The 25,750-nt window shown below is 35.1% G+C and overlaps 1 pseudogene; it reads left to right on the plus strand.

Moving 5' to 3' along the window:
* The first annotated feature begins 248 nt into the window (after nt 1–248).
* The window catches only part of LOC117720430 (protein IMPACT-like), a 152,219-nt pseudogene continuing 126,717 nt past the window's right edge, over nt 249–25,750 (plus strand).

Here is a 25,750-nt window from a genome sequence, read left to right on the forward strand (position 1 = left end):
CTTACTCAGCGTTAATATGAGTGTGTACCTAGTCTTATAACTTGCTATTCTGTCTCCCACTGATACACCTGGGAGGAATGTTCTTTCTGAAGGAAAACAGAGGAGGAGTTAATCTGTGGAAGAGATGAGGTAGGGATGGGAGTAACTGAGAGGCTAGGAAGGAGAGGAAAACTGTGTTTGGGATGTAATTTATAAGAGAAGAATTGGGACTTGGGCATTTGGAGGTGGTGTAGCTGGTCCAGAGTAACATGGCTGAAGTGGAATTAGGGAGCAACCAGAGATAGAGTGAAGAAATCAGTGCAATGGCAGCCATTTATGGCAAGGAGTGGTGTGTCATTGATGAGCGTGCCAAAATATTTTGTATTAGTCACTGACTTCGTGGATGACCCCAAATGGACACTTTGTTAACAAGTGATATTACCAAGTGAGTACCTAGGTACAGCACCACCTGTTTATCAGTTGAATGCTCCTTTACCAGTGGTTGGAGAAAATAAGAGATGCTCTGATACAGAAATCTCAGATAATAGAGCCAGACCGAGATGAAAAGAAGAAAACTGAAAAAGAGGTTGAGGTCAAAGATGACCCCATTCTAGAACACTTGCTGGAAAATCCAGTTAGAACATTAGACCTGAAAATCAGTGAAAGTGCACCAGAAACAAGAATTACCTCCAGTTGCTCATAGTGTTCCTATTACAGATGGAAGGAGAACATTTCAGGCACATGTGCCCCCCCACCCCCCATCATCTGTCCTAAACAGGTAAAAATGGTTCTTGCCAAGTTGTATGAGAATAAGAAGATTGCCAGTGCCACCCACAATATCTATGCCTATCAATATCAATATCAATATCAATATCAATATCAATATCAATATCAAGCTGCTTGGGGAGGTGTCTGTATCAGAGACAGGCTGTTGGAAGCAATAATCACAGGACAGATAAAGCAAATACAGTTTACAGGGCAAGTAAGTCATATTATATCACTTAAATAAACTGTAATCAAATCCAGTCCACTAAAGAGATGACCATAAATGGTGTATATAATTTTTATTATGCATGATTTGTACATATAGCTGATTTTCTTTCTATAAAAATATTAAGCTGTATATACTGCTGTGTATCATATATATTTCATATAGAAGTATATTGTTAACATTTTCCCATATGAATAAATATTCTACTATGGCTTAAAAAATAAAGAATTAAAATAAGAATTAAATAAGAATTAAAATTCATTTTCTAGTATAGTCAATGGTGTTTCTTGTATGTGTGTTATAACTTTCTCAGCTCTCTACCTGGAAGCCTTGGGAGTCCTTAGTTTTCTATGATTTTCTCCATCATTGTTGTTGCTAGCTCATGTATCACACAAACATTTTCCCATTGACTGAGCTTATTGAGTTGTGAATATCTGAAATCATGCAACAGTATTCAACAGGGAAGACTAAGGGAGGTGGAGAGAGATGTGTGTAACCAGTGGCACTATTTTATAATAGAACAAAACAACCATTTATAGTGCAGGTATCCTTAGGAACTGCACACCAAAATCAATATGCTAACTGTGAAATACAGTTATGCTGCAGGCATTTTTGTTTAAGAAAAAAATTCTTAACAGATTTAACAGCAAGAAAAAAAGTGTATGGGTGAATATTTCCAGCAGGTACCAAATCCTTCTGAGGAGCAGAACTATTCTGTTGCTCCTGGGGCTGTTGCTAGAGCTTAAGAAGGAACACAGAAGAGCAGGATGAGCTGTGAGGTCACTTGACTCTACAGAGAAATAAACTCATTACTGAGAAGCTTTGTGCTCAAGCTCATGACTCTTCAGTGTACAGCTCCTCACATACAACATGCGTAAGTCAGCTAAGTGGTGAATATTAAGTGGCTAGATTTTATTTTTAATAAAATTCTAAAGTGATAAGATCCTGTCCTTTGCTTTGAATGAAAAGCATTGTATGTATCTGTGTATATTCTTTATAAGTTGACAGTGTGGTTGTGCATCAGCATTTTAGGTACCAGTAGGGATGACACTGTGTTTTCATCTCCCTGGACTGGCTAGAGAACTGAGAAAAGTATATTCTGTGGGAAGAAGAAGAAGAAAAAGTTCCCTTCCAAAATGTGGGCCTCACTGGAGTGTGTTGATGAATGTAGCACAGCAGGAAAGATAAAGGGTTACAAGGTCCTTTCAGGATTGAAAACCACATTTTAAAGTGGAGGAAGTCATCCCTAATTCTCCACATAATATATTTTAGTGAATACACTCTGACATCAAGATAATGATAATAACCAACAATTTTGCTCTCAAACAACAGTTCTAGGAATCCCACAAGCATCTTAGGTACCTTACATTTTAATGCATTCCATTTAATTATTTGTAATGAGTGTCATTATTCTCCCACATCTATGGTTTAAGAAGGAATGGTGCAGTGCTTTCTAAAGTAAGAGAAAGAAATGAGCCTTCTCTTTCCAGAGATAGAAAAAACAAAATATATACTATTCAAAGATGTAAAGGCAGTTGGAAAGATAAGTAAGAAAAAGTTGAAAGAAAATTGCTAAAACTTCTTACTACTCCTGGACGTAAATTAATATGAAAATGTATTTTACAGGGATGAGAAGTACAAAGAGTCATTCTCTGAGATATATTTTTATCAGGCGAAAGAAATACTTCTGTCCATACATTTTTATACTTAAAATTAGTTTATAAACATCTTTTAAAATGAATTAGTCAACTGGATTTAATTAATTAATTTGTCCATATTTCAATGTTATCTCCTCTCCCATTCTTTTCAAAAAAAACCCTTATCCCACCCACCTCCTCCTATTTCTATGAGGGTGTGCTCCCACCATCCTTTCCTTCCTGCCTCCCTGCTCTCGAAATTCCCCAAACGAGGAAATCCAAACTTTCAGGCACCAATGCCCTCCACTTCCACCTATGCCTGACAAGGCCACCCTCAACTACCTATATAGGTGGAGCCATGAGTCCCTCCCTTTGTGTTCTCAGATGGGAAGTTTTAGAATCTCTACTCCACCTTGTTTCTTAGAACCATTTGCTTGAAAAATTGTTTTCCAGCCTTTTACTTTTAGGTAGTGTCTGTCTTTGTCACTGAAGTGGGTTTCCTGCATGCAACAAAATGCTGGGTCTGTTTATCTATCCAGCCCATTAGCTTATGTCTTTTTATTGGGGAATTGAGTCCATTGATGTTAAGAGATATTAAGGAAAAGAAGATTGTTGCTTCCTGATGTATTTGTTATTAATGGTGGCATTGTTTGTGTGGCTATCTTATTTTGGGTTTGTTGGAAGAGGATTACTTTCTTGCTCTTTCTAGGGTATAATTTCCCTCCTTGTATTGAAGCTTTCCCGCTATTATTCTTTGTAGTGCTGGGTTTGTGGAAAGATATTGTATAAATTTGGTTTTGTCATGGAATATCTTCATTTCTCCATCTGTGATAATTGAGAGTTTTGCTGGGTGTAGTAGCCTGGGTTGGCATTTGTGTTCTCTTAGGGTCTGTATGACATGTGTCCAGGATCTTCTCGCTTTTACAGTATCTGGTGAGAAGTCTTGTGTAATTCTGATAGGTCCACGTTTATATGTTACTTGGCCTTTTTCCTTTACTGCATTTAATATTCTTTCTTTGTTTTGTGCATTTGGTGTTTTGATTATTATGTGATGGGGTTATTTCTTTTCTGGTCTAGTCTATTTGGCATTCTGTACACCTCTTTTATGTTTATGGGCATCTCATTCTTTAGATTAGGGAAGTTTTCTTCTATAATTTTTTGAAGATATTTATTGGCCCTTTAAGTTGGGAATTGTCACTCTTTTCTATACCTATTATTCTTAGGTTTAGTCTTCTCATTGTGTCCTGGATTTCCTGGATGATTTGTGTTAAGAACTTTTTGTATTTTGTGTTTTCTTTGACAATTGTGTCAATATTCTCTATGGTATCTTCTGCACCTGAGATTCTGTTTTCTATCTCTTGTTTTCTGTTGGTGATGCTTGTGTCTATGACTTCTGATTTCTTGATTTCTTTCCACTGTGCGTGTGTGTGTGTGTGTGTGTGTGTGTGTGTGTGTGTGTGTGTGTGTGTGATTGTGTGTGTGTTTTCATGGTTGACTTTTGACACTGGACAACATATTGGTGGGCTCTTTTTGGAGAAAGACCTCCCCACTCCCTTGTGCCCAGGTTTTTTTGTTGTTTTTGTTCATTTGTTTTTGTTTTGTTTTATTTTGTTTTGTTTTGCTTACAGTTGGCTGAAGGCCTTGAGGGTGATTTTTTATGATTTATTTTGGCTTGTTCATTGCTGTCATCTTTACTCAGCACAGGTTTAGGCAACCTTTCTAGTGAGACATTACAGGTGTTACTTATGATATTACTAGGATCTCTCAAAAAGCTCCCTGATCCTTCGGCTCTTAGAATCTCTGCCTCCGTGTCTATAATGTTCCCAGAGCCTTCGGAACAGGAATGTTTATATAGATATCTCCAATGGAACTGTGCTATAACAAGTCCAAATTCTGATTGGTCGTGTTTTAGTGTAGTGATATTCTTCAAGAAGTTGTTTTGATGAGGGGTGAATTTTTCACTAGTTTGTAAAAGCTCAAGTATGTATAGCATGTATAGGTTGGTGCTGTCGTAGAAAATTAGTGATTATATATTTTTATTCTCCACTAATGATGACTTCACTAGCACTGAGTGATAGACTAGGTTTCCAGCACTAGTCATGGTCTCCCTTTATTGATCAGGTTGTGAGTCCAATTAAAGAGTAATTTGCTATCCTCAAAGTACGTGTGCCCAAACTGTACCATTTGGCATACTGTGGTACTCTGGTCATTACATTGATGTAGTTCATCTTAGCTGTTATTTGATCTATAGATTGTTGCTTTTTTTCTTTCTTTAGGATATTACATGGTACCTTCTTGTTGTATGAAAACTATTCCTCAGCAAGGGTGATTCGGGTCTGTTCCAGCTAAGGAGTTTCTGAACCCTGATTGTGAAGTGCATAGTATCTTTAGTACAAGGGGCTTAGATTCCCCTTTTGTTGACTTTTGTGTACATTAGTTCTTTTAAAGATCTGTCTACTTTTTTCATTTCCATCAGTGCATATTTTAAGGTAGTGGGTGATACTTACAAGACATGTTAATTTAAAAATATTAAATTAAGTCTTTTTATTTTCATAATATAGAGATTGTGACTCTCTCTCTGCATTAAGAAGTGAGCTGTATAGGATATGTGATAAAGAAAAGTATACATATCCAAAGAGATGTCAATTTTCATAGAAGACTCTTGTCTACTTTCTTTGTGCTGTACGATGTAGCTTAGTACCTGACTCACATATCTAGCCAGGGCAAGGCATGCCTTCATATGTAAAGAGCTACATAAGTATTGTTAAAAAGCATTTTATTTGTTAGACTCCTATGATGGTTAGTTTTCACTGTCACTTTGGCACAATATAAACTCATCTAGAAAAAAAAGTCTCAGTCAAGGAATTACTTTGATCAGGGTTGCCTATAGGCAAGTCTATGGGAAATTATCATAATTATTGAATGATGTAAGATTACTCAGCCCAGTGAGTACTATTTCATGGGCTGTACCAGGAAAAACTAGATGAGAAGCAGTAACAGGGTGCAGCAAAGATACATTTGATTCCTCTGATCTGATATGTTCTGGGTTATGACTAGCTGTGTAACTTGAAATTCTCTCAGTGGCTGACAGAAACCTGGCATGTAAGCAATCCCATGTCAATTGTGTTACTCCCTAACATGATGTGTTATTATAGGAGAAGAAAAGAAACTAGAATAAGTGCCAAAACTATATTATTGTTGACTTTGCAGGCAAATGGCAATGTATCAATTAATAAACTACTTTTCTATTTAAAATTAAAATTATAAGTAGATTTTTCTTGGGTTTAGTAGGTCTACATTTACGATTCTCTGAATAGTGCTTCAATGATTCATTCTAAACATTCGGGGAATAGAAAACTTTATAAATCTAAGAAAAGAAAGAGGTAGAATAATACATACATACAAATGGAAGGAGAGAATAGAAAGAGATAGAACATGAGGGAGAATTAAAAACATATGGCATTAATTACTCAAGGTCATTCAAATTGTTTGTAATCTTGAGGAATGTAAGTGGCTAAAAGCAGTGCAATGAGTAGAATGAAGTGGGTCATTTTATACTTGTTAAACCCCAAAGACTCATATGCTGTCTTTAGCTGCTTCTCCTGCTAGATTATCCTGAATGGCAATACACTTTTGGAAAGAAGGAGGAATCAAAGTTTGTGACAGGAGCATGCTTTCAGTCGAGTTGAAACATCATGTCAATAATGAAACTAAATACAGAAAACAATCTGAATGTCTCCTACTCAACAAAGCCTCTGGTCATTCTCTGAAACTAAATGTGGTTGTTAGTGAATATTTTCATATTTTTCCAACTGATTAGTAGGCACAGCCACCACTGATGGTGTCAAATTTATTACAAACCTCTATTTAAAGACTAGTTGAGCAAAATTCACTTATTTTGATGTATAGTTGTACAAATTCTTTATAAGGGCTTTGCCTTGTTATCTGTAACTTACATCAAGATACATAAATCTGCTCACATTGCTCCTTGTAGTCTCTCAGCCACATCTATTAGTCTAGCAAACATTGTCTGTTTCTTGTCCCTATAGTTTTGCCTTTTGTAGAAGAAACCATGAATTCTAATTTTTGAGCTTTTATCCCACAGAGATGATCGTTCCTTTCTAAAATGAAACTGTGTTTTCCACGAGCTTTAAGTTGCCTTTAGAGGAGAAAATTTTCTTTGTAGATCTTTCCAGCTGTGATTTTTTTTAGGTTGAGTTTAAAACAAAATAAAACTTTGTTGAAGATCATCTCTTAAGACAAAAGATTTATCTAACTAGGCTATGTATGATCATTGGTGGCTGAAAGGAATAACAGCTGGAGACAACAACAGCCAGTAAGCTATACCTGTTTCAAACACAGACCTACTTATAAGAACTTTTATCTGTTTTCATTTTAAATAAGAGAAACAGAGCTGTACTAAATAGAGTCACAGTGAAAAATACAATGTACATTATGTATCTACTCACACTGCCAGTGTTTAATGACATTAATTGTGGTGCTAAGAAAGTTATGGTTGTTGGAGAGAAATTCATGATTCTGTAAAGAAACACAAAGATCCCACAAATATTTTATGGTTTTAAACAAAAGGCAAGGTGACAAATATGTGAGTCAATAATTTATGTATAATTATAGCTTATATTATGTGCCGTTGATGTAATTTAAAGTCATTTAAAAATCTTAAATGAACAAGTATATGAGAACAGTGTATTTATAGGAGGATGATTCTAGGTATACCAGCTCCTGAAGTAGTGAATTTGGGAAGGGAGAGCAACAGAAACACTGTTATCAGAAAGATGCTCTGTGAGTTAGGGAGCAGCCTGTAGCTTCAGTAACTGGAAGCCAAATTCCGGGGGATTTACATTTGACACCAATCTAGGCTACACAGAAAGATCTTATCTCAAAATAATTAATTAAACGCTATTTTAAAAATCAGTTACTTCCAGCAGTTCTGTAAGAATATGGTGAATTCTCTTGCTATTGTAGTCTGATGGTGAGATAACTTGTGACGGTATGTGATTATATCCACTTGCTTTTTTTTAATTGATTATTTTATTTATTTTACATCTCATATGTTGTCCACCTTCCAGTTTCTTCTTCTCTAAACATGCTTCATTCTGATCTTTCTTAAAGAGGATGTATACAATTGCAGTCATTGCTGAGTGTATCATTTCTATTTTGGCAGCCATAACAACAGTCTATGAGGTCCACGTGCCATCTTCTATAGTGTTTTTTATTTTGTAACATGGAAAATATTTTCTTTTTTAATCTAATTTTCTCCTTTTACAGAAACTTTATTAATGGTATTTCTCTCTCCTTCTTTTGCAGAGTTTATTTTTCTCCTTTTTTGGAACACTTGTTTTTCTTTTACTCTTTCTTCAGAGACTATTTTTTATACTTAAACTCAGTATTTCTATGACTGTCTATGTTTAGTTTCTTCATATTCTTAGCATCTATGTGCCTTCTAATACATTTCTATCTTTCTCTTTTTCAGAGACTTTATCTTCTATGTGTACTTATTTATTTCTCTCTTAATACTCTCTAAACTTCATATCTGTCTTTGTATTTAATTTTCTCTAAGGTCTTTCTTCTGGGGGATTTTTTTTAATGTTACTTAACTCTTTCTTTAAGGACTTCATTTAATTAGTTTCAAATTATTTATATTAATATCTGTTGATGGTGTTTCATACTCAGTCTCTTTCCCTCATTATCATTAAGCCATAATTTCAAATAATTCTTTTAATTCTTTTTGTATTTCAATTTAATTTCTTATTAATCATTTCTGTCCTTTACATCTCAAATGATATCCCTTTTCTCGATTACCCATCCACAACACCCCCATCCCATGTGCCCTCTCCCCTTCTCCTATGCCTCTATAAGGGTGCTTCCCTACTTATCCACCTACCCCCACTCCAGCATCCCCCTATGCTGGAGCATCAAACCTACACAATACCAAGGGCCTTCCTTTCCACTGATGTCAGACAAGGCCATCCTATGCTACATATATTTGGAGCCATGGATCCCTCCTTGTTCACTTCTGGCTTGGTGGTCTAGTCCCTGGAAGCACTGCGTGGTCCAGCCTGCTAACATTGTTCTTCCTGTGGGTTAGCAATACCCCTCTGCTCCTCCAGTCCTTTCCCCAGTTTCTCTGCCAGGGCCCTTGAGCTCAGTCAGATGGTTGGCTGTGAGCATCCACATCTGCATTGGTAAGGTGCTAGCAGAACCTCCCAGGGAACAGCCACACCAGATTCCTGTCAGCAAACCCTTTGGGCAACAGCAATTGTTGGGGTTTGGTGTTTAGAGACAGGATGAATCCCCAGGTGGGGTGGTCTACAGATGGCCTTCCCTTCAGTCTCTGTTCCACTTTTTGTCTCTGTCTTTCCTTTGGACAGGAACATTTCTGGGTTAGAAATTTTCAGGTGGGAAGGTGGCCCCATTCTCCGACCAAAAGCTTTGTCTAACTACTGGAAATTATCTCCACAAGTTTTATCTCCCCATTCACTGGACATTTTGGCTAGTCATCCCTGTTGGGTCCTGGGAGTCTCTAGCTTCCCTGAGACACTCAAGTTGTCTTAAATAATTCTTTTTTTGTTGTTGTTTTTGGTTTTTTTTGTTTGTTTGTTTTGTTTTGTTTTTTGAGACAGAGTTTCTCTGTGTAGTCCTGACTGTCCTGGAACTCACTCTGTAGACCAGGCTAGCCTCGAACTCAGAAATCCACCTGCTTCTGCCTCCCAAGTGCTGGGATTAAAGGCATGCGCCACCACTGCCCGGCGTCTTAAATAATTCTTATCTGGTCAGAAGTTTGGCTGCACTGGGATTTCTTCTGTGTGTTTTTGTTTGGATTCTATGTCTTGCCTGTGACTAGCCACACCCCTGCCCTTTTGATCACAGAGAAGAGGTGTGCTAGGTCTCTTCCTGTATGTAGGTGACCTAGCACCTCACCTAATGTCTGACCTTCCCCCACTCTGTGAAACTGTTGGGCCATCGAAGTGGCAAAGATCCTCAGGCCAACATGTGCCTGTATCTAGCTTCTGCCAGATCTGCTCAGTCTAACAGGACATATATATATATACACTGCTACATCCTGGTTCTATAAGGGTCAGTCCTTCTCTCTGTTGGACTCTGGATGGTTGCAGGCTTTTCCCCTGTGAACTCAAAATGGGCTTCAGTTTCCCCATGGGCTTCCTAGCTCTATGTAGAACTGTCTTTGACCTTTCTCACTCGGAAGAAGCCACAGCTACTGTGTTACAAGGAGGCTTCCATATTCAGCAAGGTCTTTTTGAAGCTTTCCACACAGTCTATGGAGTTTCAGGCTCCTTCCATGCTCATTGGCTGGGAAATCTCCTTCCACATGGGCGTTCTCTAGTTCTAAGCCTGGATGTTCAAGTTCTAGCCCCAGGTTCAGTGAGCTATTTGTAACCTCAGGATGTTTTCATTGGCACCCCAATTTCAGAATAGTAACTTGGAGTCTAATTTTTATTTACAATGTTTAATGGCCTTATGCTAAACTTGTTTCCTGACTGGCTAATAATTTATTGAACCCAATAAACCATGTCTACCATAAGGTTAGTGACCTTTTCTCAGTTTCATATATCTGACTTCCTCAATGTCTGGATAGTGAATCTTTATACCTCTGATTATCTCCTAGAGTTCCTATCTCTCTACGAGAACTCCCACATGTTATTTCTTGCCTTTTGCTAATAAACCATCAGAATTTTAATTGATATGTGATGCTTCTACACAATCCACAAGATATTCTTTTTATATGGTTCCTTAATTCTATTTCACGGATGAACTTGTAAGTTTTTATGCCAATATTCTGATGTTTTATACAATAGTTCTTCCATAGTAGATCTTAAAAATATGGAAGGGTGATACTGAGATGTCTTATGTCTTTTTGTCGGCCCCACATAGAGTTTCTCTGTAGTTATGGTCATATGAAAAAGAGATGGTAACTCAGCTAACAGCTGTGGGTTGAGTTTTCCATTACCAAATGATACTGTATACAGTTCCTGTTGCTGTTTTTTGGTTGTTGTTGTTATGATAGGATCCATACTGTTTGTCTCAACTGTAATTCCAAAGCTTCCTTTTGCAATGATTTTTGGAACAAAAATTAATGAATTCATCGATAGTGTAAACATGGTAGAACACCAAAAACAGCCAAAGATTCGTCCCTTTTACTTATTTGTTTTCTAATAAAATTACCTATATCTTATTATGTCTATTATATACTACTTAGCATCCTTATTACATATTATGTGGATTAATATTTTTAATTCATGTTATCTTTTGCCCTGATTGAGAACAGATATTGTCTTATAGTATTTTCAGTTTGATTCCTTGCTGATTCTAAAAGCTTTTAGTTTATAAGTTGTTTTTGAAACCAAATATGCTATTCATTGTGCTAACCTCTCATTCAAAGTAATCTTTGCCTATTGAATTGTCTGTGTCATTAATCCATCTGCTTTCAAGATACAAAATTATTATTCTATAAATTACTTCCATGGTCAGAGTTTATTGAAATCAAATAATTACTAGCATCTTTTTTATATAATGAAGATTATTAGGAGCAATTAAAAATCATCTGAGACTGTCAAAAGGGAAATATAATTGTAAATCAAAGCAATCTGGAAAGGTGAATATATTTGAAAGTATCCTGAGGCAAGTCAATTAAACAGGAGCTTCTCATTTCTTCATGATACAATATTAGCTATAAAAATGTATGTTATGTTTGAGTTAGCCTGTATTATCAAGTTACAAAATAACAATGTTTACAATAAAATAAAAAAAAATGAAGATGAGAAAAATAGGTTATTTATACCTTTTGAAAGACATGTGAAGAAATATGATGTGCAAATAAATGCTTAGAATTTTAAAAATGAAAGAAGTTACCATAAGTCACAACTACTCCAAAATGACTAATCATGATACAATTGGAAAAGAAGATTTTATTAAGCTTAAATTCGAATGATGGAAGTAATGTGAGGGGAGGAATAGAATGAAACTTAAAAACGAGGATAAACAGAAGATACAAGTCTACAAGGGCTTCTAAACAGCCCACTCTAAAAGTCAGAATATAAGCAGGGTACTTTAGTGCTTAACAGGAATTTCTTAGCCACAGTCTGCTTGAAGACTTATTTATTTATTTATTTATTTATTTATTTATTTAATGTATATGAGTACACTGTAGCTGTCTACAGTGAGGGCATTGGATCCCATTATAGATGGTTGTAAGCTACCATGAGGTTGCTGGGAATTGAACTCAGGACCTAGTGAAAAAGAGTCAGTGCTCTTAACCACTGAGCCATTTCTCCAGCCTCCTCAAGACTTGTAAAGTAGCAATTTTTTAAAGCCTTTTTGTGGAACTGGATTTACTCTCCTCCTAAACATCAAGATCAAGTCCGGTAAGGATTTTTAAATGGAAGTGAAAAAAGTCCCTTTACTTCTTCCTCAACCTATTTTAGAATGTTCATCTTTCTCATTTCTTCCCAAAAACATATCATTGATAGTGGTGATGGCTGTTTGTGTGTACCATGTGATAATATAATTTCAATTTGCTCTTGGCAAAATTTCTGTAAAGTTTGCTTGTAAAGTACAAGCTTACAAATGTTAAGGATTTCTGCCAATGAAATAAATTGAAAAAATTTTTTGAATTGGTTTGATACGATTTCAATTGTGTTTATTTTTGTTTGTTTCTGTCCTTTTTATCATTTCAAAACTGATGTGTCTCTGTTTCCCCCTTCCTGTTCTCTAACTGTGCCTTTTAAATTTTGTTATATGTTTAGGAATCATTATTTTATAGCACACATACTCTGACAGACAACAGTTTTTTGATCCTGATGTAGATTTCATTACATATATTATATAATGGGCAGAAAAGAAAGTATAGTTCTTTATTCAGAAGAGTAGAACTAGATAGCTGTTCTAGACATAAACTAGTTCTGATGCAGTATTCTGACAGAGTAGAAAGGTGTCCATTCTCTAAACGGGTTGAGTATCATTGCTTAGAAACCATGTTAAGCTGTTCTAACAAAGGTCTGCAGGAGTCAGAATGTAGTTTTATTCAGAAATACATGAGTGTATAGCAATCCTTGTAGTCCCTAAAAACAAGCCCTAATTTCCATGTGAATCCATGTGCAATTTTTTGCTTTATTATCATGACTGGACATGAAGTAAGTTTTGGTCAGATGCTCATAATAATAACTCACTAAGTAATATCTCCTAAAAGCGTTACTCCAGGAACTGAGTGTGATATCAGTGCTATACACTTGGCTTGGTGATGCTAAAAACTTACTGACCTATTGACTATTGTCTTCTTCAGGTCTTGATCAAAAAAAACAACCTCATTCATATAATCATAGAAAATCCATATAACTTTTTATCATTTCCCTGCACACATATTATCCACAAGAAGATACTAGTTTTACCTACTTTCTGTCAGACTCACATCTTGAGCAGATCTGAACAGTACAGGGCCTTTCTCATCTTACAGTGGTAGCAAGCTAAAATAGAAGTAAACTAACTGGACACACAGTAGATTTTCCCTCTCAAGCTGCTATTACAGGTGTCTTAGATATTTGCACACAGCTGTAAACCACACTTTAGCATCCCAGGTACTAAACTGCTTATTTGGTCCCATTATGTTCAAGTCTATTGTAAGTAATTATTAATTTATTCCTACAATACTAGCTAGAGAAGACACATTAATAAGTTGTAATTGACATCAACTAATTTTCTTTTTTTAAGACTTGTAACTTTAAGAATTTCAAGATAATTGATCATCAGCACAGTGATCTATCTCACAGTATCTTCATTTATCACATCCTTATTCCATGAGCAGCATTAATAAACACCTATTTCCTCAGAATAACAGGATGACATGATAGAGATGTATAAAAGCAATATTTGGGGACAGTAAAATAGAAGATTAGCAGTTGCTCTAATGGTTAATAAAATGTTTGTTAGATGAGACATCATTTAGGTAAACCACCAAATCCACTGAATATTAGGAAAGCAAAATTAATATTTAAAATGGACAACTACTTCTTATTATTACTTGCAAATATTGGTACATAATGTTGATCAAAATTCAAATTGTTTTATAAAGCATACATATGGCAGGTTGAAAAATACTTGATGATGCTTCACAGACAATGAAGAAATGCCTATTAATATGATGTTTTTACAGAAAATATTTCATCATGACCAATTACAAAAAGGTTAAATTATCACATTGCCACACAAGTAATTCCTATTGAATTAAAGTAATGAAATGCTTATAATAAATAAAAGTAAAAATTGTTCACGAATACTTTGCTGAACAGGACATATAGACAGTTGCACAGCTCCTAGAAAGGGACAGCTGTTACTACTTAATAATAAAGTTGTTCAATTTTGGTGACATTAATATTGTTATATTCAAAATGGATATAGTACTATTTCTACCTAACATATTATTATGGAAAATACATGAAAAAAAACCTAAGAGTCCCTTAAAAAGCCTAAGAGCAGGGATTGGAGAAATGGATTATTTGTTAAGAATACTGACTGTTCTTACAGAATATCCACATTTGATTCCCAGCATGCACTCAGCAGATCACCATTATATGTAACTCGACTTTCAGGAGATCTGACACACTCTTCATGTCTTCTAAGTGGTGCATAGGAATACACAAAGGCAAAATATCCATACACAGTAAATTAAATTAAATTAAATTAAATATATATTTAACTTCCAAGAACATTATAATTACATTGAATTTTGCCATGTCCTATAGCCTTCTCTCCCATGAGTGTCTGCAAACTCTATGACTATTTGCTTATATGGGTCAAAAGAAAGATATGCTTTTGATTATATGTACAGTTATATCCATGACATATCTGATGTGCTGTTAAACACACATTTGATCTTTAGTGAATAAGCTTTACTGTCGTTAACTTATTTCATTTAAAACAGTTATTAGTTCTTTGATATATTATGACATATGTTCTCTAGGAAGATAACTGTTATATATGACAAGTTTGTAGACATTAAAACAATGACATTGTATGGTTTCCTACTGAGTAACTTATGATTATGTTTTTTATAATCAAATAAACTAAACAATTTTAGATGACATATTATGCATAGAAAAAAGCAGACTTATAAATCTTTTAAATATTACCAAGCTCTAGTTATATTCAATAACTAGTGAATCACATCAGTATCTTTTTATTTTATAGAGTATATAGATAAAGTATTCATTCTTATCTTATTAGTGAATATACTCATCATTGTGTAATTGCATTTGGGAAATAATAAAAACAAGCATATAAATATATGCCATGAAAATATTTACAATTACAAACTGAGAAATACATTGACTACATTTAATACTAAACATTTCTTGAAATGCAAACTTGAAATGCAAACATATGAATATATGCTTCATTGTCAAAAATGTTTGCTGCTTCTCAATAATTACCATGGTAAATAAAATGAAACAACTTACTTCATTAAGGAAATAATTTCTTATACAACAACAGTGCTTATTAGCTAATATTTGGCTTCCTTCTACCCTCTGTATGACTGAAAAGCTAATGCTATCTTTTAAAGTCTTTCTGCAAAAAAATATTTTAGAGCAAATATCACATTTTGAAAATATGATTACATTTACACAGTTTTTGAATGTGTTGTTGTTTGGTAATATAAATTAATATATAACTGCATTAAATTCATCATAATAAAATATAAACTCTGACTATTTTTATTTAGAATGACAGTTGTGGTTGGGGGATATTGGCCAACATATTTGATCTTTTATATGTTATTATATGTTCATACAAATTACTATGTTCTACTATTGTATGAGACTGGCATATGTGCTGAGGCCATTATTTTAGCATTCTATTTGGCAGAATGAATAATAGAATAATCTAGACTCATCTTCAAATATTTAGTAATAGATAGGTAGCAGATCAAAATATTAGCATGTTTGTCAGTATTACTATCGACAAAATTGAAATGGTTAATTATATAAATAATTATCCTCAAGTTATTTTTAAACTTTATTACATGTGATTGTGTTAGAATTCTCATAACTTCAGTTTCTTCCCTGTGTGTCTGACAATAATGGCATTGCAAACCTTTTTAAAAAAATATTTACTTGTATATCTTCCTTTATTACTTAATTTATAAAAAAAAAAAACCTGGGGTTTGTTTTGAGTTCTATTTCTAGATTATTTTCAGTCTCTTCCTTCTCATTAACCAAGAATATACTTACTCTTGCTCGCAGCTGTTATGTTCCTATGTCTGCACTTACCTGTATTTTAATTTTTGAATCAGAGCTAGATTACAACACTAGAATAATTATATTGCAAATTTTATGTTTTTGTTTGTAGCTCAATAAATGAAGAGCAATGTCACAGCATGGTTAATTACCCATAAATTCCATGTTGAATTTATAAATTTATTTCATAATTCAAGTAAGAATTTTGTGGAAATTGTTAAATTTTAAAAAATAAGGATTTAAAGAAAGGAAGATTATCTTAGAATATCTATGACTTGTAATAAGAAAGCTAAGTTTTAAAATTTATTGTAAATGTATATGTGAGTGTGTGTGTATGTGTGTGTGTGTGTGTCTATGGGTATGATGACTATGCCTTTAATATGTCCATGGGTACTTCTTGAGGCTAGACCAGAAGGTGTGAAATTCTCTGAAGCTGGGGTTATAAGTGATTGTCAACTGCCCTATGTGAGTAATGATATCCATGTATGGGTCTTTTTGAAGAGGAGCAAGGTAACTTAACCACTAAGGCATCTCTGCAGCCCCAACCAAGAGAATCTGTATGGGTACAATCAAAAGTCTAAGAAAAAATGATGTTATGATGCAGGCTATGAGAAAGCAGAGGGACAAAGGAATGCTGGTGTTCTCAAACATGGGAAATATAGGAAACAGGGTATTCTGTAGAGCTTCTGGAATTTATACAGTTAAAGACAAAGTTTGGATATCTTATGTTAATAAAATTAGCATAACTTTTTATGTCTTATGTTACAGGTTTGTGATAATATGTCAGAGCATGCTAACTAACTACAGTTGACAGTTATATCAAAATGGCAAATTAGATTAATATACGCAGACAGCTGGAAAATATCATCTTCATATTTAAGTGTATTTAAGGCAGAGTATTTCTGGAATAGAGTAGAATTTGAGTTAGCAAACCTGGATAAAGATGATGCACCCTCACCCATGTGTCTGGACATCATTCCTTTTTTTTTATGGTAGAGCAAAAGAAAACCCACCAATTTTGAAGATGGGACATCCATCTTATTTTGCTTTTGACACCAGATATCTATTCCAGTGTTTTAGCTACTGATATTCAGGTATGGGTCAAAATAACACAATTGATATTCTTAGGTTTCAGTTTGCAGAAACCATAACATTGAAATTCTTAGATTTAATAATAAGGTGATGCAATGCATGTCTCTCTCTCTCTCTCTCTCTCTCTCTCTCTCTCTCTCTCTCTCTCTGTGTGTGTGTGTGTGTGTGTGTGCATGAAAGAGATATAAACATGACAATACATAAACACTTTCTTTCTACTCCCCATTTCTATGTGGGTGTGTGTTAGGTGTATGGGTGTGTGGTGTGTTCTTACAAATATTTAGAAACATAAATTCTTCTATGTAATCATAGGTAGAATAAGTTGATAATTTTATTTTGTCTCTCGTTGCCATCCAAATTCAGTAGCTGTAGATGATTGAAGATGATGTATCAAGTTATCCTCTCTTAGAGTAAACTACTTTTATATATCTAAAGGAACACTCTAAAATAATGGAAAACATATATAGGAGGGAATTGTGAGGATGGCTTAGTGGATATAAGTGTAAGCACTGGGTTTGTTTCCTCACCACATTGTTTGACCATGTTTATGTACCTAACACTGGAAGACAGAAGAGAAGACCCTGAAAATATCTTGAAACCAAAAACAATAATGTTGAAAGAGATAAAACAATACACCTGATGACATTCTCCTGTCTCTACTATTTCCTACTACTCTACTACTATTCTATTTTCTGACATAGATGAGAAGCAACCACCATTCAGTTACTGATTAATGCATTGCAGAATTATTAAATACATAATAAATTAGATAACTAAAGGGAGGATATATTTGTTATTTCAACAGTAATATACGTATGATAATTTGTTGTCTCTATTTTGTTCAATTGTTGTTAACTGTGATGATCTCTCTCTATTGCAAAGAAAAAATTTTTTGATGAAGGGTGATAGCTACACCTGTTTGTTTTTATAAAGATATATAGTAAACTCAGTTGGCAATTAAGCTGATATAGCAAAACAGCAATTGGAGGTCCTTCTTTTAGATTCACAACCATTTTCATCTTGTTCATTTGGCCTTGAGTCTACTTAGATAGTTTCTGGTTAACATAAGATACGCAAGTCTATGAAGTCTCAGTAAGACAGGTATCTAAAATAAAAGATAAAATAAAACAAAGACACACCAGTAGCCATGTTAAGATGGATGAGAGAGACATTAATGACTCAACCCCAGACAAAGCATGTTAGGTAACTAAATAAGGCCAAAAATAGTAGAAAGAGTCTTTCTTAGGGAAGGCCTTCTCCAACTGGTTATATAATATCAAGTGGTTATCCCTGAAAAGTCATATACACAAAATAAAATATGTGGTATTTGTGCATTTAATAATATAAAATTATGCAACATATATGCACACATGAGGATGTATATGGAAGAGACAAAAAGAAAAGAAAGGCAGAAAATTATGTAATTTTTGTTTTTATTAAAATTAATTTTAAAAAGAAAAAATACTGAGTACATATAACACAACAGTGGTTTTGAAATAGTACTTGCATTGTTTCTGCTCAGAATCATCTGAGGTCAGTTACAGGACCACAATACCAACTTTTGTAAATAAAGCAATAGAAATGCATCACTTGCCATAGTCAAACCTATGTAACTCTGAATGTCCTTACTACTGCAATGGCATTTTTGTTGCACACATTTCTGTAAAGTTCTTTAATGTGGTCCTGAAAGTTTGTTAATAGTACCAACTCTTAGCCAATAGTAAACTTAAATAATTACTAGCGTAAAACACTTATTTTAAAAGTAACAGATTCTGAAATACTTAACTTGTCTTTGAAGTAATTACCTATTGTATCTATTTGTCTATTTTCCAATGACAAACTGTGTTTTCAATCTTACAAGTATCTCATGATTTTTTATATGCCAAAATTACCCAACAAAAAGCTGCAATATTTTACACAGTGTATGTCAAGAGTAGAATTCTTGTAGCCCAGGGGAGGGAATTACTCAAAACAACTAGTTCATAGTAAAAATAAAAAATAAAACTAAACATTTTATCTTGAAATTCTTTGTTAAATCATTGTCCATTGTTGCAATTTAATAATTGACTCAGGACTTCATTTACTCTACATAGGAGAAGTATACCTGAACACAGGTGAGGGGGATTCCCTCATATTGTTTCCTTTCTGCAGGCTTCAATCTCTATTTGCCTGATCCTCAATATTATGCACAGAAACAGCCAACTGAGAGTATTTCCAGAGGGAGTTTGTCATCTGTTTTTGTTAATGTTTTCCTGGCTGTTTTTATTGGGTTGGCAGCCATGCCAGACGTTGACTTCCAGTTACTTTTTTTTATGACAACTGAAAAAAAAAAAACCATGTTGTAAGCTGTCAGTTCCCATCCATCAGTCTATTATCATAAACTACCCTAACCACAGCCCTCACCTACATCAATCCCCAGCCTCAAGGCAAGTATATATGTGTATATATATATATATATATATATATATATATATATATATATATGTGTGTGTGTGTGTGTGTGTGTGTGTATGTATGCATATGTGTTCAAAATAGCAGTCCAAGACCTAGAAGATATTTACTCTATTTTAAATAGAGTAAATATTTGAAAGCTTGGTTGAAAGATGTCTGAGATATTTGGCATTCCCTTGAATGCCATATGGCATGTTAGTTTCTTCGGTATCTTTTGACATTAGTAAATATTTATTATTTGCACAGGCTTTTAGACACTGGTGAATAAAGAGCTTAGGATGAGGAGGCATTTCTGCTGAACACATATCTGTGTTAGTTTGCCAAATTGAGCAAACTATTAGGTTATGTCTGGTTCAAAGCCAAGTCTCATTGTAATTTAAGAAAGGAAACAAACTAAATTACAGATACTGGAAAATAAAGGTACCTGGAGTATTCACCAATGCCAAATATCAAGATATAAGCCTTAAACATACATGGTGGGGGAAACATCATACAGGTTGATTTATCTGTTTCCTGTAAGATAGATAATGTAGTAAAACTTTGTCCTAATCTTTAAAGTAAATTATCTAGCCAATGCCTCAATTCATTGTCTGGTAAGATCTACTTTTCAAAAGCATAAAATTATGTTTGTTTCTTCAGGTACAGATTTCAAGTTTCCATAGTATTGTAAGCATTAGGATTTTGCAACTACTTATCATTTTATGTAGTCAGTCAGTAGACAATAGTCCTAACTCTTCAAACAAAAATTTATCCACATAATTTTTCATGTGGATTATTTTTAAGCTATATGATTTGTAGAATGTATGTTCTGTGCTTAATTTTTTACTAGATTTTGAAAGGTTTGACTTGTTTTGGTAATATTTATTCTGCCTCTCCCAGCTTTCTGAAGATCTACTCACCTTTCTTATTTACTCAACTACATTCTATTATTTCTAAATCCTTCATAACAAATTTGTGTTGACCAAATATTTTTGGACTTGATCTTTGACTAAAGAGTCATCACTTACTAAAAAGTACATTTTTAGAGAAAACTATCTCTCTTCTAGCAGCTAAAAAATATTTAATAGCTCTATGGTGAAGGGTGTAATGGTGTACCCAACTCCACTCTCTATGCCAGAATTTGGACTGGTTTGTACTGTTTTTGTGCGTTCTATAGCTTCTATATATGTTTAGCAGCCTTATTGGGCTCAGAAGACTCTGTTTTCTTGTAGTGTTCTATGTCTTCTAGATCTTACATTCTTTCTACACTCTCTACCATAAAGATACCTGAGCATTCAACACACACACATACACACACACACACACACACACACACACACACACACACACACTCCCCTTAGGGCTGAGAGTTTTGTAGTTTCTATTCTCTGAAACTTGACAGCTATGGGTTACTGTGTTAAATCACCAAAGAAACACCTCAGATGAAGGCTAACCAATTGATTGATCCAAAGGAAGTAAAAAGGAAAACATCATGATCACTCTTTTTGAATATAGGTTTAGCAATATGGTATGATGTAGACAGTTCAATGTTATCAAATAACAAAATTCACATCTGTGTAATATAATTTTTATCCATTATCATGTGTCATTAGTGGTTGCTGAAAGCTATCACCGTACATAAGCTTAAAGAAATGTTCAAAGTCCTTAGTGATCAGGCAATGCAAATCAAATTGATCATGAGTTACACCTTACACCAGTCAGAATGTCTAAGATCAAAAACTCAGGTGGCAGCATATGTTGGTAAGGATGTGGAGAAAGAGCAACACTTCTCCATTTCTGGTGGGATTGCAAACTGGTACAGCCCCTCTAGAAATCAATCTGGAGTTTCCTCATAAAATCAGAAAGAGATCTACCCGAAGACCCAGCTATACCACTCTTGGGCATATACCCAAAAGATGCCCTACCATACCACAGAGGCACATGCTCCACTATGTTTCTATCAACCTTATCTGTGATAGCCAGAAGCTAGAAAGAGCCCAGGTGTCCCAAAACAAAAGAATGGATACAGAAAATGTGGCTCATTTATACAGTGGTATACTATTTAGCTCTTAAGAACGAGGACATCATGAGTTTTGCAGGTAAATGGATGGAACTACAAAACATCATCTGGAGTGAGGTAACTCAGACCCAAAATATATGTACGGTATGCACTCACTAGTAAGTGGATATTAGCTAAAAAAAGTACAGAATATCCAAGATACAATCTATGGAACTCAAGAAGGTTAACAAGCAAAAGGACCCAAGTGAGGCTGCTTCAATCCCATTTGGGAGTGAAAAGAAAGTTATCATGGGAGGCAGAGTGAAGGAGAGACCTGGGTTGAAGAGGGCAGAGAAAGGGGAAAAGAAGGACAAGATCAGGTATTGGGGGAACAGGAGAAAAAACTTGAGGGCCAGCAGAAAGAATAGAAATATACTACCTTAGGGGTTGGAAAGTAGGCGGGTGGACCCTCTAGAATGTACCAGAGACCTGGAAGGTGAGAAACTCTCAGGACACAAAGGGAGGAATCTTAGATGAAAACCCCAACAATTGGGAGAGGGAATTTGTAGCGTTCACCTCTAGCAGAAAGACAGGACATTAGGTAAAGGGATGGCGTTGCCATCCTACAGTCAAAAATAGTGACCCAGAATTGTTCCTCTCTAAAAGAAATTCAGGGACAAAACTAGAGAAAAAACTAAGAAAATGGCGGTCTAGTGACAGGCCCAAAATGGGATCAATCTCAAGCGGAGGCCCCAAGGCCTGACACTATTAATGATGCTATGATGTGCTTACAGACAGCATTCTAGCATGGCTGTCCTCTGTGAGAACCAACAAGCAGCTGACTGATTTAGACAAAGGCAGATACTTACACCCAACTAACAGACTGAAGTTGGGGCCCTGTAGTTGAATTAGGGAAAGGCTGTAAAAAGCTGAAGAGGAGTGCAACACCATAGTAAGACCAGCAGTCTTTACCAACCTGGAACCCTGAGATCTCTCAAACATTGAGCCACCATCTAAGCAGTATATACTAACTGGTATGAGGTTCCCAACACATACAGCAGAGGACTACCTAGTCTAGCCTCAGTGAGAGAAGATGTATCTAACCCTGCACAGACTTGAGTCCCCAGGGTGTGGGGAGACCAGACAGGGTTGTGGGTGTTTTGCAACATCCTCTTTGAACCAGGTAAAATGAGGGATAAGAAACTGTGGAAGAGCAGAACAGGAGTTGGTAGAGACTGGAAAAAAATATGAGCTTTCTTGTTTAGTGGCAGACTGACCCTCCTGACCTTGTCATGGGAAAGAACAGTTAACAACTAAGGATATTAAATACATTTTATCCTTAAAAAGCTAGACAGTAGAACATTTCCAACAGAAGTTACTATTTATTCCATGGTATAGATATGCCTCTGCTGGGAATTAAAAAACAAAACAAAACAAAAAAAGAAAACATGATCATCTATAAAAAAATACTCCACCTGATGATCCTTTAAGAAATCCATTATGATTAACTGTTTCAGCAGGGTTAGCCAGGTCTTTGTCTAGAGTCTCTTCTGTAAGCACCCAATGCAATATATTTTGCTAGCTATCCTCTACTTAATATTTTACTTAAATTTGCCTGCTGTATACTTAATAAAACTCACTCAAAACTGGAATTATGGTTATAATAGATTAGTCTACAGACACACTGCTTGAAATTAGGGTAAGTCCAACAGAATAATGGTATCTTCTGAAGAGTCTTTTCCTTGGAAAGCTACTGTTTCTCAGGAAGGTCAGAAAATTCAGTCACTTCATCCAGCTGCTCTGAACATAAGAATCAGAAACCTTGTCCTTCATATAACCCATTCAGCCATTGCTCTGTGTGTTCATTAATATTCAACCCACAAATCATATTAACCAATGGGGCAGAAATTTTTAAGTTTATATCAGAACATTATTTTTAAAATCGATAATTAAAACAATTTTGGTATCATTTTTGTTTATTGCTTAATAATTAATAATCATAATATCTACTTCATATTTGGTAAATATTTGTTGAACAAATATGTGATTTAATTAAAATTCTACCTGAAAATTTGTTACAGTATTGTATATCACCAGTTTTTTTTAATAATTTTGAATTTATTATTTGGTAGGTAGCTGTATTGAAACAATAGTAAATTTCATTTTATGTATACTGGTTAATTTTTTTTAAATTGCCCTCCACACACACACACACACACACACACACACACAGAAATTCATTTGGATTTGAAAATTTTCAATCAGCATGTATACACAGAGTACTGTGTTTAAAGATTATTTGAAAGTTTTTTTTCGGGTTGGTATGTTACCCATTATATTTACATTTCCTATGTACTGATTTTTTTTTAAAAAATATAACTGCTATGGTGTTTTGCAACCAATTCAGTAAGAACTAGAGACCATGTATCTAGAAAGAGGTATTGGAGAAAGTACATTTAGGCTTTTCCAGATAAATAATTCAGTTCAGCAAGAATGTTGAAAAACTCCTTTGTAGTGCTCATACAGTGAAATATTTGAAAGGCATCAGAAAAAGAGGGAGAGGTTATAGCTGGATAATGGAGGAAATATATCTTTAACTTCATCTTAGCAACTTTTATTTTAATTTATGAGATTGAGGAAGTAGGCGGCCTGATAACATGGACACAGTAATGCAGCTAAAAAGCCAAGCAGATAAAAGAAAGCAACAGGACAGTAAGAATGTCCCTGACAGCTCAGGACATCTGAGAGGCTGTCTGTCACAGACAGCATTCAGAATGGAGAACTGGAGAGTAAAATCTTTCTCTGATATAAAGTTAGATGGTAAATTATTTTTTTATATTTAATTTTTAATTGTTAATTTTAAATATTCAATACAATAACACATTGATTAGAGTCTTTCTGTTTTTATTGATTATTTAGTGTACAAGATTCCCCTCCCTCCTCTTCTTTTGCCCTCCCTCTCACCTCCTTTACCCCTACATCCACCCCTCCTCACCTTTTCCTCAGAGAAGCAGAGCCCTACCTTAGATATAAACTAGCCTTCGCATATCAAGTTACATTAAAACTAGGCACATCTTCTTCTGCTGCTGGAGGAGGCAGCCCTGGAGGAAAGGGATACAAAGGCAGGAAATGTAGTCAGCAATAGCCTCTGCTTCTGCTTTAAGAATCCCACATGAAGACTAAGATGCACAGCTGTTACACATGTGCAGAATACCTAGGTCTGCCCTATGCACACTCTAGTTGACAGTGCAGTCTCTATGAGCCCCTATGAGCCTAGTTTAGTTGATTTCTAGGTTATCTTGTGCTGTCCTTGACCCCTCTGGCTACTTTAATCTCTATTCCCCTTCTTCCAAAGGATTCCCCAAAGGTCCACTTAATATTTGGCTGTAGATCTCTGCATCAGTTTCCATAGTTGCTGGGTAAAGTCTCTCTGATGACAGCTATGCTAGGCTCCTGTCTGAAAGTTCAGCAATACATCCTTAATAGTGTCTGGGGTGGGCTCCCTTTATTGGCATGGTTTTCAAGCTGGACCAGTCATTGGTTGACCTGTTCCTCAAATTCTACCTCATCTTTTATCCCTGCACATCTTTTAGACAGAACAAATTGTGGATCTAAGGTTTTGTGGCTGAGTTGGTGACCTAATACCTCCATTGGACAACTGTCCAAGTAACAGTAGATGGCCAGTTCAGGCTCCATATACCCCAAGGCTAAGATTCTTAGCTAGGGTCACCCTTTTAGATTCCTGAGAGTTTCCATTGTTTTAGGTTTCTAGCTTGTCCCAGAAATGCTTATTTCTAATCCAATTGTCTCTCCCAGTACTCTCTTCATTTCTTACCCAACCTTACTCCTTCTATTCTCATCTTCCCTGCTCCTCACCCAGTATACTCCCTTTATCCACCCCTGTGTCTAATCTATTTCCACTTCTTAGGGACATTTAAAACTACCCTCTTGGGTCCTGTTTGTTACTTAGCTTCTTTGAGTCTGTTTTGTAACATGGTTATCCTGTATTTCATGACTAATATGCACTTACAAGTCAGTATATACCATTTTTGTCTTTCTGGGTCTGGCTTTCTTTTTTTTTTTCTCTCATAGTGACCTTTCTATTTCCATCCAATTGTCTGAAAATTTCATGATGTCATTAGTTTTAATGGCTGAGTAAAATTCCATTGTGTAAATGTCACAAGTTTTCTTTATTCATTCGTCGGCTGAGAAACATCCAGCTTGTTCCAGTTTCTCGCTATTATGAATAAAGTTCCTATGAACATAATACAGCAATTGCCTTAGTGGTATGGTGGAGTTGCGCTTGTAAATATGTTCAGGAGTGGTTCTAGCTGGGTCTTGAGGCAGACTTATT

This window comes from Arvicanthis niloticus, chromosome 15, assembly GCF_011762505.2.
Source record: "Arvicanthis niloticus isolate mArvNil1 chromosome 15, mArvNil1.pat.X, whole genome shotgun sequence".
Lineage (NCBI taxonomy): Eukaryota > Metazoa > Chordata > Mammalia > Rodentia > Muridae > Arvicanthis > Arvicanthis niloticus.